This window comes from Callithrix jacchus, chromosome 12, assembly GCF_049354715.1.
Source record: "Callithrix jacchus isolate 240 chromosome 12, calJac240_pri, whole genome shotgun sequence".
NCBI classification, from domain to species: domain Eukaryota; kingdom Metazoa; phylum Chordata; class Mammalia; order Primates; family Cebidae; genus Callithrix; species Callithrix jacchus.
The window spans coordinates 67402036-67419428 of record NC_133513.1 but is presented as its reverse complement, the minus strand read 5'-3'; the positions used below and the strand labels follow the sequence as shown (position 1 = coordinate 67419428).

At 41.2% G+C, this 17393-nt stretch overlaps 1 protein-coding gene across 2 annotated transcripts in view; it reads right to left on the bottom strand.

Annotated features, from left to right (window-relative positions):
• Window positions 1-3654: 3654 nt before the first annotated feature.
• Window positions 3655-17393, bottom strand: part of LOC108594138 (uncharacterized) — a 53754-nt gene continuing 40015 nt past the window's right edge. For both annotated transcript variants that reach the window (XM_078345851.1, XM_078345853.1), the window contains one exon: window positions 3655-6897. The gene's annotated coding sequence lies outside the window, so the exon portion shown is untranslated. The remainder of the gene's footprint in view (window positions 6898-17393) is intronic.

The window sequence follows — 17393 nt, the reverse complement described above, 5'->3', positions numbered from 1 at the left end:
TTGAGTGTTTTCTTTGGGGATATGAAAGTTGTTTCTACTTTGAGTCTTAAATCCTCAATAGAAGCTTCTAGATAATGAACCAGATACTTAAATAAAATACTGGTTCGGTCAGGATTTAATTAAAGTTTATGGTTATAAAACAATTCCATTTTCATTATAGAAATTATATGTGCGGTTTCCCATTCTTATTTTGCATAAATTTCTGTCATTTTAGAAAATGTATAAATTTGCTTCTAATTTGAATCATCTGTGTGTGCGTGTCTTTGTGTGTGCCTGTGCGTGTGCATTTAACAAAATGAGCTTACTGTTCAGTAAAATAATAAAATTTGAGTGTGGCTAAGCAGTCAGCAAATTAGCATGCTTTGTTGCTGGATTTGATTCATGGTAACATTTATAACTAACTTTCGTTAGTTTATAGATCCTTCTCTGTTACTGTCATACAATTGCCATAATAATAAAACCCCTCCTTCCCATACGGAATTCCATTAACAGTTTGGCTACTCTGATTATTGCTGCTGTTTCATCCATCATGAAAAGAGTTTGCTACTGAGGAAGATGCTAACAGTATTAACCCTGGAACCTCCCACCTCCTCCCCCCATCCCCAAACTCAATTAAACCAGCATCACACCAAGACACACACAAAAAAGATGCCGCCTATTTACATAACACAATGATCAAGTAATAAATCAACATTAATCATGAATGTTGCAACAAGTCACTGAAAATGATGTTTGACCTCACCATGGACTGGATTCATCCATCCATGAACAGCATTTATTTCCAACTGGGAGCAACTTCCCACACCCAAGAACAGGGTCGGGCATTTTGGATATATATGACAGGCAGGTTTGATCTTTCTTTCCGCATTTCACTTTCCTTTTTTCCTAACTTCATTACCTCCTAATCCTGCAACAGTATTATCACAGAAATTATTCCATTTCAACGCCCTGAATCCAATTGTCCATTTTCTTCCAATCCCTTCTTGATGTCTACTTTCTTATGATGCCACTAACATAAATATAGCTTCAAAGTACTGTGTAGTCCTAGGCTTCCTGATTCACTCTAGAATATTATGTTTGGACATTTAAGAGAAAAATTGAAGTTAATTGTTTTTGGTTAGTTCTGGGGATTGTTTGATGAGAGCTAATTCTTCAGGGCATGGTTCAAGCATTTGTTACAGTAGGAGCTGCCTGTGCATCACCCCCACCCATTCTCCCCATCCTTGTCTTCTCCTATAAGCCCCCAGTTGGAAAACCACTCCTGTTCATAGCAGGCCAGACAGCAAGAGCCTCACCTTTGTGCTTGGAATGAAGTCATAGTTCAGCTTGCAGCACCCTGAGGCAATCTTGACATCTCTATCACACCATACGTTTTAGTACATATCCACCAGAGAGAGACAGGAGTGAATTTCTCTTCTGGAACTTGCTCTGTGCCTTATCAAGCCTCTGAGCCTTTGCATATGCTGTTGGTTCTTTCTAGAATACCATCCTCCCCTGTCACCAATACTCCCACCTCCATCGTTGTCTGTCTGGGAAACTGTTATTCACACTTCTAGTCTCCACTCAAGTGAGCGTCAGCCCCTGCAAAGTCATTCCAGTCACCCTCAGGCTGACTTTGACACTCCTCTCTGTGCCCTACTGTGCTGTGCCAGACTCCATTTCGGAGCTCATCTCTGCTTGCATTTGTGTAAGTGTCTGCTCATCACTAGATTGTGAGCTAAGAGAAACCAGGGGCCATGTCATGTCATTTCATTTCCGTATCCCAGAACCTAGCACAATGCCTGTCATGGAAGTGTTTAATGAAAAATGTAATGAATGAATGAATCACGATTCCACTGAAGCTAAAAGAGCAAACAACTAGGAGGATAATTGGGTTTAAATAATCAACGTTCCTCTATCAAGTCAAAATTAAACTGTCTTGCAGTTGACTTAACTTTTTATTCTGTTCAATTATTCCTCCAAATGTATCTCTCCTTAACCATTTTGATGAACAGAGCAGATAGGTGTTTAATACCTGTTGGTCCGTCATTAGTTAACTGATTAAAATGACAGTATTAAAAGAAACAAGGTATAACTAATTCAGTGTTTTAATAGGAAAAAAGTATATTTGCATACAAAAATCAGCCTATGTCAGACATAAATTATGCACCGTCATACTGATTATCTACTATGGTCAATGACATGAAAGTTGAAATTGATAGAAATATGATGTAATATTTAAATTAGTAACTTACACAACCGTATGTTAAATATATGCTATTTCCCCCATGACAAACTGATTAAATAACTTAGATAATGTTTTAACACACATCATTATACAAAAAAATTAGAATAAACTATGAATCATTCTGTCAACTTGCGATTCAACAGAATAATGTATATTTTTCATGGTTATTAATATTTAGTGTCTTTTAGTAAATTAAAAATCAAGCTTAACAAAGGTTAAAAATATCTGATGATACATAGAGGATTGTAAAAGTAATATATATTAATGAACCTTTGTATGACTGACTTTTTTTTGGTTAATCACTCACAGAATTATGTCAAACATATATCAAGACTGGCTGCTTTTTCAGCCAACCTTCCAGCATTTCATTACTATAGTTACCTGATTAATGGATGCAATAATATATATGGCATGATATGATATGTTCACATTAAATTTTAATCAAATATTACTAAATTCAGAAAACATTAAGTAAATCATGACTGATGAGGCAATATTGCTGTACTGTCATATTGATGACTCTGAAACTTCACTACTGAGAGTAACAGATTAAGCACAAGAAGTGAATTTTATGAAGAAACATAAGTATCTCAACTTCCACAGTTGTGTTTTTTAATTGCTTTATGGCCACCAGAGGAGATGTGAGATCCATCAAATCTATTGGTGTCACAGATCTCATAATCCCCTTTCTTGGTTTCAAAAATCTTATTTGCAGAGATAGAGGAGCCCATTCATTATCTATGGGGGTTTGTTTTTCCTATCATAGTTTTAAAGTAAAAGCTATTGTTTTTCCATTTATATAAGACATCTAAAATAGTCAAATTTCCAGAAACAGAAGAAAATAGAATGGTGGTTGCCAGGCACTGAGGGAGGAGAAAATGGGGAGGTGTTGTTCAATGGGTATAAAGTTTCCGTTTTGCATGATGAAAAAGTTCTAGAGGTCTGTTGCACAACAATATGAATATACTTCCCACTGCTGAACTGCACAGTTTAAAAATGGTTATGATAGTAAATATTACGTTATGTGGTTTGTTTTTTGTTTTTGTTTTGAAACAGAGTCTTGCTCTGTCGCCCAGGCTGAAGCATGTGATGCAATCTCAGCTCACTGCAGCCTCTGTCTCCCAGGTTCAAGAGATTCTCCTCCCCCAGCCTCCTGAGTACCTGGAATTACAGGCACATGCCACCACACCTGGCTAATTTTTGTATCTTTAGTAGAGATGGGGTTTCACTATGTTGGCCAGCCTAGTCTCAACTCGACCTCATGTGATCCACCCACCTCAGCCTCCCAAAGTACTGGGATTACAGCCATGAGCCACTGTGCCCAGTCATGTTATGTGTTTTTTAATCACAATTCATTTTAAGTTGTTATATATATATATATATATATATATATATATATATATATAATATGTAAAATGTAACACACATATATATATACCCACACACACACACATATATATATATATTTTTTTTTTTTGAGACAGGGTCTTACTCTGTCACCCAGGCTGGAGTGCAGTGGCACTGTCTTGGCTCACTGCAGCCTCTGCCTCCCAGGATCAAGCAGTTCTCTTACCTCAGCCTCCTGAGTAGCTGGGACTACAGGCACACACTACCACACTGGCTAATTTTTGTATTTTTTGTAGAGATATGAGTTTCACCATGTAGGCCAGGCTGGTCTCAAACTCCTGACCTCAGATCATCTGCCTGCATCAGCCTCCCAAAGTGCTGGGATTACAGGCGTGAGCCACCATGCCTGGCCAAGATTTTATTGTATTTTAAATAGAACTTAGAGAACCTAATACTGACTCCTTAGTCTTGCCAAGAGGGAAAGAAACAAGAACTATCACTTGATAGTGACAGATACACCACTTTTGTAGAAGGCAGGTCAAACAGCAGCAGCCTCACCCTAGGGCTTAAAATGAGGTTGTAGTTTACTGCACAGAACCCAATCTTGACATTTCCATCACACCACAGTCTTTTTTCTTTTTGTTAATTAGATAGAGGCAGTAAAGCATGAGGCATTTATGTGCATTATCATATCTAACCTCACAACAAAGTCACAAAGTGGGCATCTGTATGCCAGTGTCATATATGAGAAAACATGTAACTGGTGAGGGGAAATACAAAGTGTTGGCTTCCAGAAGTTGTGTTGGTCTTACGGAGACTACCAGTGCTCTTCCACACCCCTTTCTCCTCATTCATTTTCCTGAACTCCCTGAGGAAAACATAACCCAGCCACTCTTGCTGCCAGGCAGGGTCATGTAACCCACGTGGGTCCTCTGGGTCTTGGGCAGTGAGAAGCCCCGATGCAACTCTCCGGGTGCCGAGCAACATGGAGAAACCCCATCTCTACTAAAAATACAAAATTAGCTGGGTGTGGTGGCTCATGCCTATAATCCCAGTGACTCTGGAGGCTAAGGCAGGAGAATAGCTTGAACTCAGGAGGCAGAGATTGTGGTGAGCCAAGATCATGCCATTGCACTCCAGCCTAGGCAACAAGAGCAAAATTCCGCCAAAAAAAAAAAAAAGAAGAAAAGAAAACTATTGTGTGTGAAGCCACGAGGACTTCAAGGATTTGTGTTACTTCAGGATTGCATATCCTGGTCTGCCTAATACACTGCTGTAGACTTGGAAAATGGTTGGTTAGAATTGGTGCTATACTGTATTTACATTAAGTGCCATCTTGCTTTTTGTACACTTCTCCCTTCCTTCTGCCTTTAGTTTGACCCAGGGGAATTCACAGCACATTCTGGGTTCTTATCTTCAGTAGAACGAATTGCAGTTTCCTCGCCACCACAGCCATGTTACCTCCTCCCTCAGCCCTTGGTAATTTGTCACATGACACTGGCTAGGTCTTGACTCTGTCTCCCTTCCTCTGGTCTTCCAATAATAATCCATAACTATTCTCTTCCATGGACCTAAAGCAAACAGAATTCAGGCCAAAAATGGAAAAGGAGAAACACGGTCATGGGAATAGAACATTGATTTCCTCCCATCGGACACCAGCCTCGTCCACAGCCAATCACCTGGGCCCTCTGGGTGGGACGAAGAAGAGAGAAAGCTGTCCTCCCCAACCTAGCTAGTATGGCCCACTGAATTTCTGCCATCATTCATAGAAGTCATCTATAGGCCAGAGGAGTCCCTCTGGAACAAGAAGGGGGAAAAAAAGGGCAAGGGAAGCAGCAGGAACAAGAGATGTTTTGTTTGATTGTTTGTTTGGACAGGATCTCACTCTGGCCCAGCCTGGAGAGTGGTAATAGGATCATAGCTCACTGAAGCCTTGAATTTCTGAGCTAAAGCCATCCTCCCACCTCAGCCTCCTGAGTAGCTGGGACTACAGGCACAAGCCACTACATCCAGCTAATGTTTTTGGGCTTATTATTTGCAGAGTTGAGTCTCACTGTGGTGTCCAGGCTGGTCTCAAACTCCAGGCCTCAAGCCATCCTCTTGCCTTGGCCTTTCAAAGTCCTGGAATTAGAGGTGTGAGCCACCCCACCCAGCCTAGAGAAGCTTTCCCAAAGGAATTTTCCCGAAGTGGAAAAGGGTAGACTGCTAATTTGTTACTCCACTTGGGAGCCTGGAGCAATTGTGAAAGGAGCTATGTGAGCAAGGACATTTTGAATTTGTAGGTGAGTTGAGTATCAAGGTGGAGAATATGTGGCCCGAAGTGGGAAAACGGGAGTAAGATAAAGAGTGGGAGAGGAAACTGATGGAAAACCTCTGGAATTGTGTGACTTCTGAGCTAGCTTAGGACCTGCTGGGGCAGCATGAATTTCTGCCCAGGCCCTCAGGGACTCTCATGGAGCACCTTGCGTGGTTAGTGGGAGCTGCCGTGGGCACGTGGGTTGGGCCTTCTGTTGTCTCAGCCTGTGCAGCAGAGCTTCCAACAGAAGAGGCAGCCAGCCGAGCGTGGGTGGGCAGACACGCCAGGAACGCCCCAGAGCCATGGCTTCCCTTTGCATCACAACCTCCTGTGACAACCAATTTAGTTCCCACCTGAACTTGGGGTAACATGCCGATTGGTGGATTGACGTAGGACCAGAGGTCTGGACTAGACGTGGGCTCTTCCACTCCATGAGAAAAATGAATTTATTTTGACACTGATCTGGTACTTCAAGTTCCTTCTTAGTTGGAAGACATCAGCAGTACCATTCCCTGTTGGTGTGGATCTGCTGAGCGTTACCCAAGATACTCAGTGTATGTGAAGCAGGCATCTGGGCATCCTACCAGCTGTTTCCTGCTCTGACTATGCATGTAGTTCTATTATGTCTCAGAGAATAGATTTTGATCTGTGGCATACCTGAATGAACTACTAATAATCCATGAAATAACCAGAGCTATCATATCAGGTGTGGGTTTATTTTATTTCCGACACATATTTAGTCTGTTTATAAATCTGCAATTGCATCCTTGCACCTGAGCTTTAAAATGAGTAGAAAACCAGAGCCTAGACTTCCAAGAATTTATTTATTTATTTAGCAACATGTGGCCTGAGAGGTACAAATAGACATTTGTCTGCAAGTCCTATATGAAGTGGTGGAAAAGAAGGAATTGCTAGGCATACCAGCATACGGGGGAATCCCTTTTGTTTAAAAAATGCATCTTCAAAAGAATCGGCATCCAAGGCTCCCTTTGAGGCCGTGGTTGCGTGGGAAGCTCTGTGGGTCCCCCTACAATGACAAAACGGAGGAGCTTGCTTGGATTGGTGCTTCCCTCAAAATGCACAGACAGGGCAAAAACTGCAGACACAAAGCACACACAGAAGAGAAGTCAGTGTTGAGCAGAGTGTGGGCTGAAGAATCCTGCCTCCTAAGGAGGTGACAGTCAAACGACGCTGGCTCATCAAGTGTGTCAAAGGCAGCCTTCGGCAGGTAAATAGTAATTAAGCATTTCCCACCCACTCACAAATTCCACGCTGGAAATGCTGCTATTGCAGGCGCCTCTTCCACTGTTGGGTCCATTCATAGCCAAGCTCTTTTTAAGAATGAAACAAACTTCTACGACATCAAACACTATTTCAGGGTGTTTTCAATCATAACTCCAGAAAAACTGTAACTTTCCCTCTTATGCCCTGGCATTTAGTCACTGACACTGGCCTTACTTTGCTTTCAGGAAAATGAGCTGAAAAGTCAAACGTCAACTATTGGATCAACGTGCAGTGTAAGAAAACCTAATCAAGCAGGACCTCATTTGAGCAGGACGTGGGTTACCCTAAGCTTTGCACTATCATCTAACACAGAACCAAAGTTTTCTCATTTGGACAAAGTAGGAAACTCTGAAAAGCAGATGCAAGAAGATTTTCATATAGGTATTACTTTAAATTATCTTTAAAATACAGTGCAAATGTTACTTCCATTGAGGTAATATTTGATTTGATAAGTAGTGTATCTACCCATGCCACTTAAAATGTTATCTTTCAAATAGTTGATGTCAGAGTCAGTCAGTGACATCTATATTAACCAAAAGTTGTACTCTATAAGAAAATATAGAGTATTTGCCTGTGCAGGCTTCTACTTTAGTTAATGTTTGCTTCTTACTGAAGTAAAACAAAAATAGGAGACAATCTTCTCTTTTTCCTTTGAAACTTCCCAGGGAGGTAAAATTGCATAATATAACCCATTAAGCACTAGAGATCTGAGATTTATTTATTTACTTAGCGATGGAGTCTCACTCTGTCGGCTGGAGTGCAGTGGCACGATCTCGGCTCACTGCAACCTCTGCCTCCCGGGTTCAAGCAATTCTCCTGCCTCAGCCTCCTGAATAGCTGGGATTACAGGCACGTGCCACCACGACTGGCTAATTTTTTGTGTTTTAGTAGAGATGGGGTTTCACTGTGTTATCCAGGATGGTCTCGATCTCCTGACCTCATGATCTGCCCTCCTCGGCCTTCCAAAGTGCTGGGATTACAGGTGTGAGCCACCGCACCCAGCCGAGATCTGGATTATTTTTAATGGAAAGAGGAAAGGTGGAAAGGAGAAATAGTGAACACTAGTGATAAAATTAAATAAAACAAACTGTGGTTTTGGGGTTTTGGTCTACAACTAGCCAGACAGTGAGAGAAAGAGAAATCATTGGCAGGCAGTGCCTTTTAGATGAAGGTTTTGCTGGCTGGGTAAGTCAGCTCAGTGCCAGCCTTGTGTGTAGGAAGAAGGGCAACCACCTATGTGGCATAATTTGAGGTGTACAACAAGGCCCTGCTGGCCGTAAAATAGCTCTTGCATGAACCTGCAACGGCCCAGAATTCTCCTCAACCAGTAAGTGTAAATCAAACAGTTACTCTATGCCCAATGGTGGCTGAACACAAAAGCAAATATGAGATATTATCCCTGCCTTCAAGACCTAACAATTTTATCAGAGAGACAAAAATAAAGTCAATGAGGTAATATCAAATATATTAAGACAATGTATAGTTAAAATTGTGTGATAAAACTTTCAGCTGCTATAGACTTCAGAAAAGGAAGGAAGAAGTTGAGCGGTCATGGAAGGCTTTGTCCATGGATGAGTGAGTGGCAGAATAAGATCTTGAAGGATTGCAAGGATTAGAAGAAGGGAAGAAAGATCAGAAAATGCAACAACCCAGAGACACAGGTAAAGTGGGCTTTCTTATAAAAATGAGACACATCTGATTAAAAGAGTGCATTCCAGGCAGTCAAGAGATACCTGAATCAACAGAACAGGATCAGACGATGGGAGACCCTTATTTGTTGTCAAACACCACTTTCACAGCTTTGTCTTTGGTAAAGACTAAGAAACGAATCCTCCTCCCCAGTTATACTTTATATCACCACCCTATTTATTCTTTCATAAGGACTTATTTATTTATTTTTATTTATTTATTTTTTAGATGGAGTTTCACTCTTGTTACCCAGGCTGGAGTGCAATGGCACGATCTCGGCTCACTGCAATCTCCGCCTCATGGGTTCAAGCAATTCTCCTGCCTCAGCCTCCTGAGTAGCTGGGACTACAGGCGCGCACCACCATGCCCAGCTAATTTTTGTATTTTTAGTAGAGACGGGGTTTCACCTTGTTGACCAGGATGGTTTCAATCTTTTGACCTCGTGATCCACCCGCCTCAGCCTCCCAAAGTGCTGGGATTATAGGCGTGAGCCACCGTGCCCGGCCAAGGATTTATTATTATATTTTATTATCTTATTTTTAATTCATTTATTTCTAATATTTCTGGACTTATGGACTAGTTATTGTACATCTCCTGCCTGATACATGTGGACCAATGGAAACTATTCCAGAAGACACTTGGTGGAATTGGGTAGGATGGTCTTTAGCTTTTTTTTTTTTTGGTGGGGGGCGGACAATCTTGTTCTGTCACCCAGGCTGGAGAGCAGTGATGCAATTTTGGCTCACTGCAAACTCTGCCTCCTGAGTTCAAGTGATTCTCCCATCTCAGTTTCCCAAGTTGCTGGGATTACAGGTATGCATCACCACACCTGGCTAATTTTTATAATTTTTTTAGTAGAGACTGGGTTTCACCATGTTGGCCAGGCTAGTCTCAAACTCCTGAAGTCAAGTGATCTTTGGGAGGCCTTTGCCTCCCAAAGTACTGGATTACAGGCATGAGCCATGGCACCTGGCCAGCTCTCTTTCATTATCTCAAACTCACTGAGTACTTTATGTTCCTCTTAATGACAGAAGGAGCCCAGTCCTGAAGAATCCAGAAGAAAATATTCTTTCTGAGGAGTATGGGATGGGGATCTTTAGGATTAAAGCAAGTCGTGTGAAATTTAAGATTGAAAGAGTGCCACAAGGGAGAATGCCATTCATTCGTCACAGGAGGCTGAAACGGAGATCCCTTGAGCTCAGAATTGCAAGTCCAGGCTGGGCAACATAGTGAAAACCTATCTCTAAAAATTAGCTTAACATTAAAAGTTAAAAAAAAAAAAAAAGGCAAGCATAGAATTAAGAAGCAGTAAAGATCACCTATAGTCCTAGCACTTTGGGAGGCTGAACCAGGAGTATCACTTGAGCTCGGGAGTTCGAGAACAGCCTGGGTAATATAGTGAGATACCGTCTCTTAAAAAAAAAATTAAAAAAAAAAAAAAAAGAAGAAGATAGGCTCTTAGAGAAGATATATTAAAAATAAAAAAATTTTGGCCAGGCACGGTGGCTCACGCCTATAATCCCACTACTTTGGAAAGCTGAGGCTGGCAGATCACGTGGACATCAGGAGCTCGAGTCCAACCTGACCAACATGATGAAACCTAGTCTCTACCAAAAATACAAAAATTAGCCCAGCATGGTGGCATATGCCTATAATCCCAGCTATTTGAGAGGCTGAGGCAGGAGAATTGCTTGAATCTAAGAGGCAGAGGTTGCAGTGAGCCAAGACTACCATTGCACTCCAGCCTGGACGACAAGAGCAAAACTCCTTCTAAATAAATAAATATTTTTAAAATTTAAAAAATTGTTTGCGGAAGAAAGGAAAAAGTGGGTGAATGCTTAGAAAGGCAATGAGCATGAAAAGATGGATGAATAGATTGGGGGTTTTCTCTTTGTTCAAATCCCCCCTCCTTCTGTCTCTGTACAGGGAAGCTGTTTTCTTTTTCCTTCCTTCTTTCTTGCCTATTTAACTTTTTGCTCCTTAAAACCACATACACACATATAAGATAGATAGATAGATAGATAGATAAACAGAAAGATACATAGATAGATTGATTGATAGAGATAAATAGATGAAAAGAGAGATCTCTTGCTTGTAGTAGAATGCAGTGGGCTAAATAGTAAATATGAAAGTAATGCTACAGTTAGAAAATTATCATTTTGCAGCTACCATGGTTAAAATCAAATGAGGGCCGGGCGCTGTGGTTCACACCTGTAATCCCAGCTCTTAGGGAGGCAGAGGCAGGAGGATAGCTTGAGCCCAGGAGTTCAAGACCTGCCTGGGCAATATATCGAGACCCCGTTCTCCACAAAAAGGAAAAAAACAAAAAGACCAAAAAAAAAAATCTAATGAGGAAAAAAATATCAATGAAAGTTAAATATTGGAGGAAAATTTTTTTTCTTTTATTTTTTGAGATGGAGTCTAGCTCTTGTTGCCCAGAGTGGAGTGCAATGGCACGATCTCAGCTCACTGCAACCTCTGCCTCGGACCTCCTGAGTAGCTGGGATTATAGGCATGCATCACCATGCTTGGCTAATTTTGTATTTTTAATAGAGATGGGGTTTCTCCATATTGGTCAGGCTGGTCTCGAACTACCAACCTCAGGAGATCCACCCGCCTCGGCCTCCCAAATTGCTGGGATTACAGGCGTGAGCCACCGCGCCTGGCCTTGGAGGGAATTTTTATAAGATGTAAGATATTTGCATAGTCCTATTACTTGCAAAAGAGAGAGGAAATTCATCAGATAGTGGGGAAATCAGGCAATGCCTTGACCAGAGTATCAAAGTTAGCATCATGGATGAGAGAGAGAGAGAGAGAGAGAGAGAGAGAGGGAGAGAGAGAGAGAGAGAGAGAGGGACATCGCAGGCCTCCCAATGGGAGGACACATCACTGATGCAGTAATCTACTGAGTAATGTAGTACCTCTAGCTAGCACCAGGAAACACCGCGCAAATACAAAATTAAAATGTTATTTTTAAAAATGGGGGACAAACTATGTTCTTTTAAAAATATCATTTAAAAAAAAAAAACAAGGGAAAGTTACAGGATTTGTTCCAGACTGAAGGAGGCTAAAGAATTCTGACAACTAAAGCAATGCCTATCCAGACTGGATCCCCTGGAGAGAAAAATATACTATGAAGGACATTACTACGTCACTAATAAAATTGGAATATGGATGATAGATACAATAAAAGCATTATATCAATATAAATGTATATACATTTACATTGGTGGGAATGTAAACTAGAGCAACCACTATGGAAAGCACTGTGGAGATTCCTAAAAGAAGTAAAAGTAGAACTACATTTGATCCAGCAAGCTTACTACTGGGTATCTACCGGAAGGAAAAGTAATTATACGAAAAAGATACTTGTATACACATGTTTATGGCAACACAATTCGCAATTGCAAAAATATGGAACCAGCCCATATGCCCATCAATCAACATGTGGATAAAGAAAATACAGTGTGTATATACACCATGGAATAATACTCAGCCATAAAAAGGAATGAAATAATAGCAATTGCAGCAACCTGGATGGAATTGGAGACCATTATTCTAAGTGAAGTAACTCAGGAACAGAAAACCAAACATCATATGTTCTCACTCATAAATGGAAGCTAAGCTCTGAGGACACAAAGGAGTAAGAATGATACAATGGACTTTGGGGAAAGGGCGGGAGTGGGGTGAGGGACAAAAGACTACACATTGGTTCATCAGGATATTCCCAGAAAAAACAAGACTACACATTGGGTATAGTGTACACTGCTTGGGTGATGGGTACACCAAAATCTCAGAAATCACCACTAAAGAACTTATTCATGTAATTAAACACCACCTATTCCCCAAAAACCTATTGAAATTAAAAAAAAAAAAATAGGCTGGGCATGGTGGCTCACACCTGTAATCCCAGCACTTTGGGAGGCCGAGGCCAGTGGATCACCTGAAGTCAGGAGTTCGAGACCACCCTGGCCAACATGGTGAAACCCTGTCTCTACTAAAAATACAAAAAGTTAGTCAGGCATGGTGGCTGGCACCTGTAATCCCAGCTACTCGGGAGACTGAGGCAGGAGAATTGCTTGAACCCAGGAAGCGGAGGTTGCAGTGAGCCAGGATATCATGCCATTGCAATCCAGCCTGGGCGGGCGGCAAGAGCAAAACTCCATCCCAAAATAATAATAATAATAGGACAATGGGGAAAAAAATGTGCTTTCTTTAGGCCAAGAGGGATTTTTAAAAACAATTTAACCTAAACCATTTGCATAGGAGAAAGTTTCCTTAGTCAACATTGTAGAAATAAAAAATCAGTATTTTACCTAAAATGAATGTGAAAAGTTTATTAAATACTTAGAAGTACTTGTTACCCACAATACTTCATTCTAGATTATCAAAACGCTCTAACTTGTTTTTACCAACTGAGCTCACACTGGCCAGCTGGCAGAAGTACTCAAAAATCTCCACGAATGCTGGTCACTGAAGACACCTAGAGGACATATTTAGAAATGACACAAAAATAGGACAGCAAATGTTCAACAGTTCCTTTGTGTTTTAAGGAGCATATTTGCTCAGGATGCCCGGTGGGAGAGGAGAGCAGAGTGGGGAATAAGGTCTTTAGTGCCAAAAAACTGAGAAATCAGATTCTTGGCACATGCCAGAGTAATTTTCAGAATGTGCTACATTAGTTCCATAAGAGCATGTTCTGTGATAGTCGTGTTGCGATAGATGAGAATGTGTGTCTCATTGGCTAAAAAAGACCATCATTGAAAACCTATATTGTGATGGACAGTGGTCAAAGAAGCCAGGAAAATCTTTGCTTTGCCCTCGTTTCTAATTTGCTTTCTTTCATGGGTCCTATTTGCACCCATGAATTGTGGAAATTGTTTAAAGTTATGTTTAAGTCATTAAAAACTCTCCTTTGGGCAGAGCACAGTGGCTCATGCCTGTAATCCCAGAACCTTGGGAGGCCAAGGCAGATGGATCACCTGAGGTCAGGAGTTTGAGACCAGCCTGGCCAACATGGTGAAACCCTGTCTCTACTAAAAATACAAAAATTAGCCAGGCATGGTGCACATGCCTGTAACCCCAGCTACTCGAGAGGCTGAGGCAGGAGAATTGCTTGAGCCTGGGAGGCAGAAGTTGCAGTGAGCTGAGACCACACCACTGCACTCCAGCCTGGACAACAGAGCAAGACTCCATCTCCAAAAAAAAAAAAACTCTCCTTTGACTGACTGAAAGCCCCGCTATGGTCTACCCTTTGGTAGAAAGGAGAGATGACCCATCTTCTCCCCTTCGGCCCATCAACTTCCCAGTCCTCTTCCCAGTCAATAGCAGGCTGGTAAGAAACAGTGTTTTGTTCCTGCTTTAGGAACTAAACTTTTACAATCTGGGTGAGCAGCAATGTGCCATCACAGCAAATGTAACAATCATTTAAAACACAGCTACAGCTATCACAAGAATGACTATTTTTAACACAAAATTCCATGACCCAGAAAGAAGTTTAAATATTTTAAGCAATATTTATTACAACAAGAATGCAGGCTGTGTCCTTGATAATGGAATTTAACCAGGGCCCTCCTGTGGAGAATCACACTACTTTATGAGTAAATTCTCTTTTCCTATGTTACAGACGGATCAGACCATGTATGTATAAAGGGTATTACTTTAGGAGCATCTGCTCTAGTGACCAATTATTGATTTAAAATATATGAGCTTTCCTTATAAGAACTATTTGAAAACTTTAGCTTAAAAGTTTTCATCTCTTTTGTTGGGGTGAGAATCAGGGGACAGAAGTTTCTTCCCATGTCTGGAAATACTTACCAATGACAAACTTGAATCTGAGGTTACATTTTTATGTCCAGACAGGGTGTGGTCGGACATAGACTTGGAACTGGGGAAAATGTGCATTTGGCAATTTTCAACTTCTTTTTCAAGGAGGAAAACAATGAATAAGACTGGTTAGTTTCTGGCTGGGTGTGGTGGCTCACGTCTGTAATTCCAGCACTTTGGGAGACCAAGGTGGGAAGATCACTTGAAGCCAGGAGTTCGGAACCAGCCTGGGCAACAGAGTGAGACCCCACCTCTACAAAAAAAATTAACTGGGTGTGGCGGTGTGTGCCTGTAGTTCTAGTTACTTGAGAGGCTGAGGTGGGAGGATTGCTTGGGTTTAGGAGGTTGAGTCTGCAGTGAACCATGATTATGCCACTACCCTCCAGTCTAGGCAACAGAAAGAGACCTTCTCTCAAAAAAAAGAAAGAAAGAAAGAATTCTTAGTTTTACCGAGGTTAAAAGGAATATTTGCTAATATACATGGGGATGGCATTATTGCTCAAGCTTTATTGGACACCTACATGAAATAGGCAGCATTAAATGATATGAATAATTATGATTTCCATACGTAATATGTTTCAGTCTGGGGCTTGAGTAACACAATTCATTTAAATTCATGTAAAAATAAGCACAATGGAATCTTTTTAGATGGTTAAAGTTTATATGATGTTAAAAGATTTTGAATTAAACTTGAAGCAAATAACTATGAATGTGATATTTAATAAGACAGCAGAAATCACTGGGAGTGGTGGCTCACACCTGTAATCCCAGCACTTTGGGAGTCCAAGGCCAGTGGATCATGAGGTCAGGCATTCAAGACCAGCCTGGCCAACATAGTGAAACCCAGTCTCTACTAAAAATATAAAAAATTAGCCAGGCAGGGTGATAGGCATCTGTATCCCAGCTACTTGGAAGGCTGAGTCAGGAGAATCGCTCGAACCTGGGAGGCGTAGGTTATAGTGAGCCGAGGTCACACCACTGCACTCCAGCCTGGGCGACAGTGTGAGACTCCACCTCAAAAAAAAAAAAAAAAAACCAGAAAGCAGAAAACCAGGAGACTCATAAAAAGTGGAAAAAACAAAGGCCTAATTCAAAAGATATAAGCTGGTGTAATTTTTTTCCTCTTCTAAAAAGTAGGGTTGGCCGGGCACGGTGGCTCACGCCTATAATCCAAGCACTTTGGGAGGCTGAGGCAGGTGGATCACGAGGTCAGAAGATCGAGACCATCCTGGTCAACAAGGTGAAACCCCGCCTCTACTAAAAATACAAAAATTAGCTGGGCATGGTGGTGCACGCCTGTAGTCCCAGCTACTCGGGAGGCTGAGGCAGGAGAATTGCTTGAACCCAGAAGGTGGAGGTTGCGGTGAGCCGAGATCATGCCATTGCACTCCAGTCTGGGTAACAACAGCGAAACTCCGTCTCAAAAAAAAAAAAAAGAAGTAGGGTCGGGTGCAGTGTTTCACGCCTGTAAATCCAGAACTTTGGGAGGCCTAGGTAGGTGAATCACCCGAGGTCAGGAGTTCAAGACCAGCCTCACCAACATGGTGAAGCCCCATCTCTACTAAAAATACAAAATTAGCCAGGTGTGGTGGCACATCCCTGTAACTCCAGCTACTCCAGAGGCTGAGGCAGGAGAATCACTTGAACCCAGGAGGGGGAGGTTGCAGTGAGTTGAGCTCATGCCACTGCACTACAGCCTAGGCGACACAGCAATACTCCATGTCCAAAAAAAAAAAAGTATTTTGTACCTCTAGGGCATCTGAGATAACAAATGCTATTTTATTTTATTTTTAGTAGTCCAAGGGATTTTCTCTAATTGTTTTAATTTTTAAATACATAATAGACCCACATGAGTTCAAATTTTTGGAAGAAGAAGATATGCTATAAAAAATTTTCTTCCCACTTCTATCCCTTAGCAACCAGTTTCCTGACTCAGAAACAACCAATCTTATCCGCTTTTTATGTATTCTTTATTTTATACATAAACAAACAAACACATACACACACACCATCTTTCTCTTGCTTTTTGTGCCCTTGTGAGCATTCTAAACATTGTATTCTGTCCCTTGCTTTTTCCACTTAACACATGTGCAAACATGAAGTACATACACCTGTCTCACTCTTTCATTCTTTCCTTTTTCTTCTTTTAGAAAGTGTCTCACTCTTTTACCTTGACTGGATTCAGACTCCTAGGCTTAAATGATCCTCCCGCTTCAGCCTTGCAAGTAGCTGGAATTACAGGTGCATGTCCCAGCTCCCATCATTTTTGTATAGCCCAACAGTGTTCCATTATATGGATATACCATACTTTATTTAATGAGCCCTCTATTAGTGGATATTCAAAAGTTGTTTTTAAATTTTATTTGCAATCTTTGTTATTACAAGATTGGCATCGTAAATAATTTTGTATGCATTTATATCTATACATTCCTTGCAGTAGAATTCTGAATCAGAGGACCTGTGCATTTGTCATTTTGCTAGATACTGCCAAATTTTCTCCAAAGAGGTTGTGCCATTTAAACTGCACCAGCATTGTACAGAGGTACCTGTTTCCTCATTCTCCCCTTTAAAAAAATACTCACCACTTTCTTCCCTGAGCCTGAATGTTCTAGTTTTCTAGGCTTTCTCTATTCTTGGTCTTGGCTGCATAAATCTCACAACATTTTAACATCAACTCTCTGTTGCCATTTGTCATGGTTCCCATGCTCCCCTGAACCACAAAGA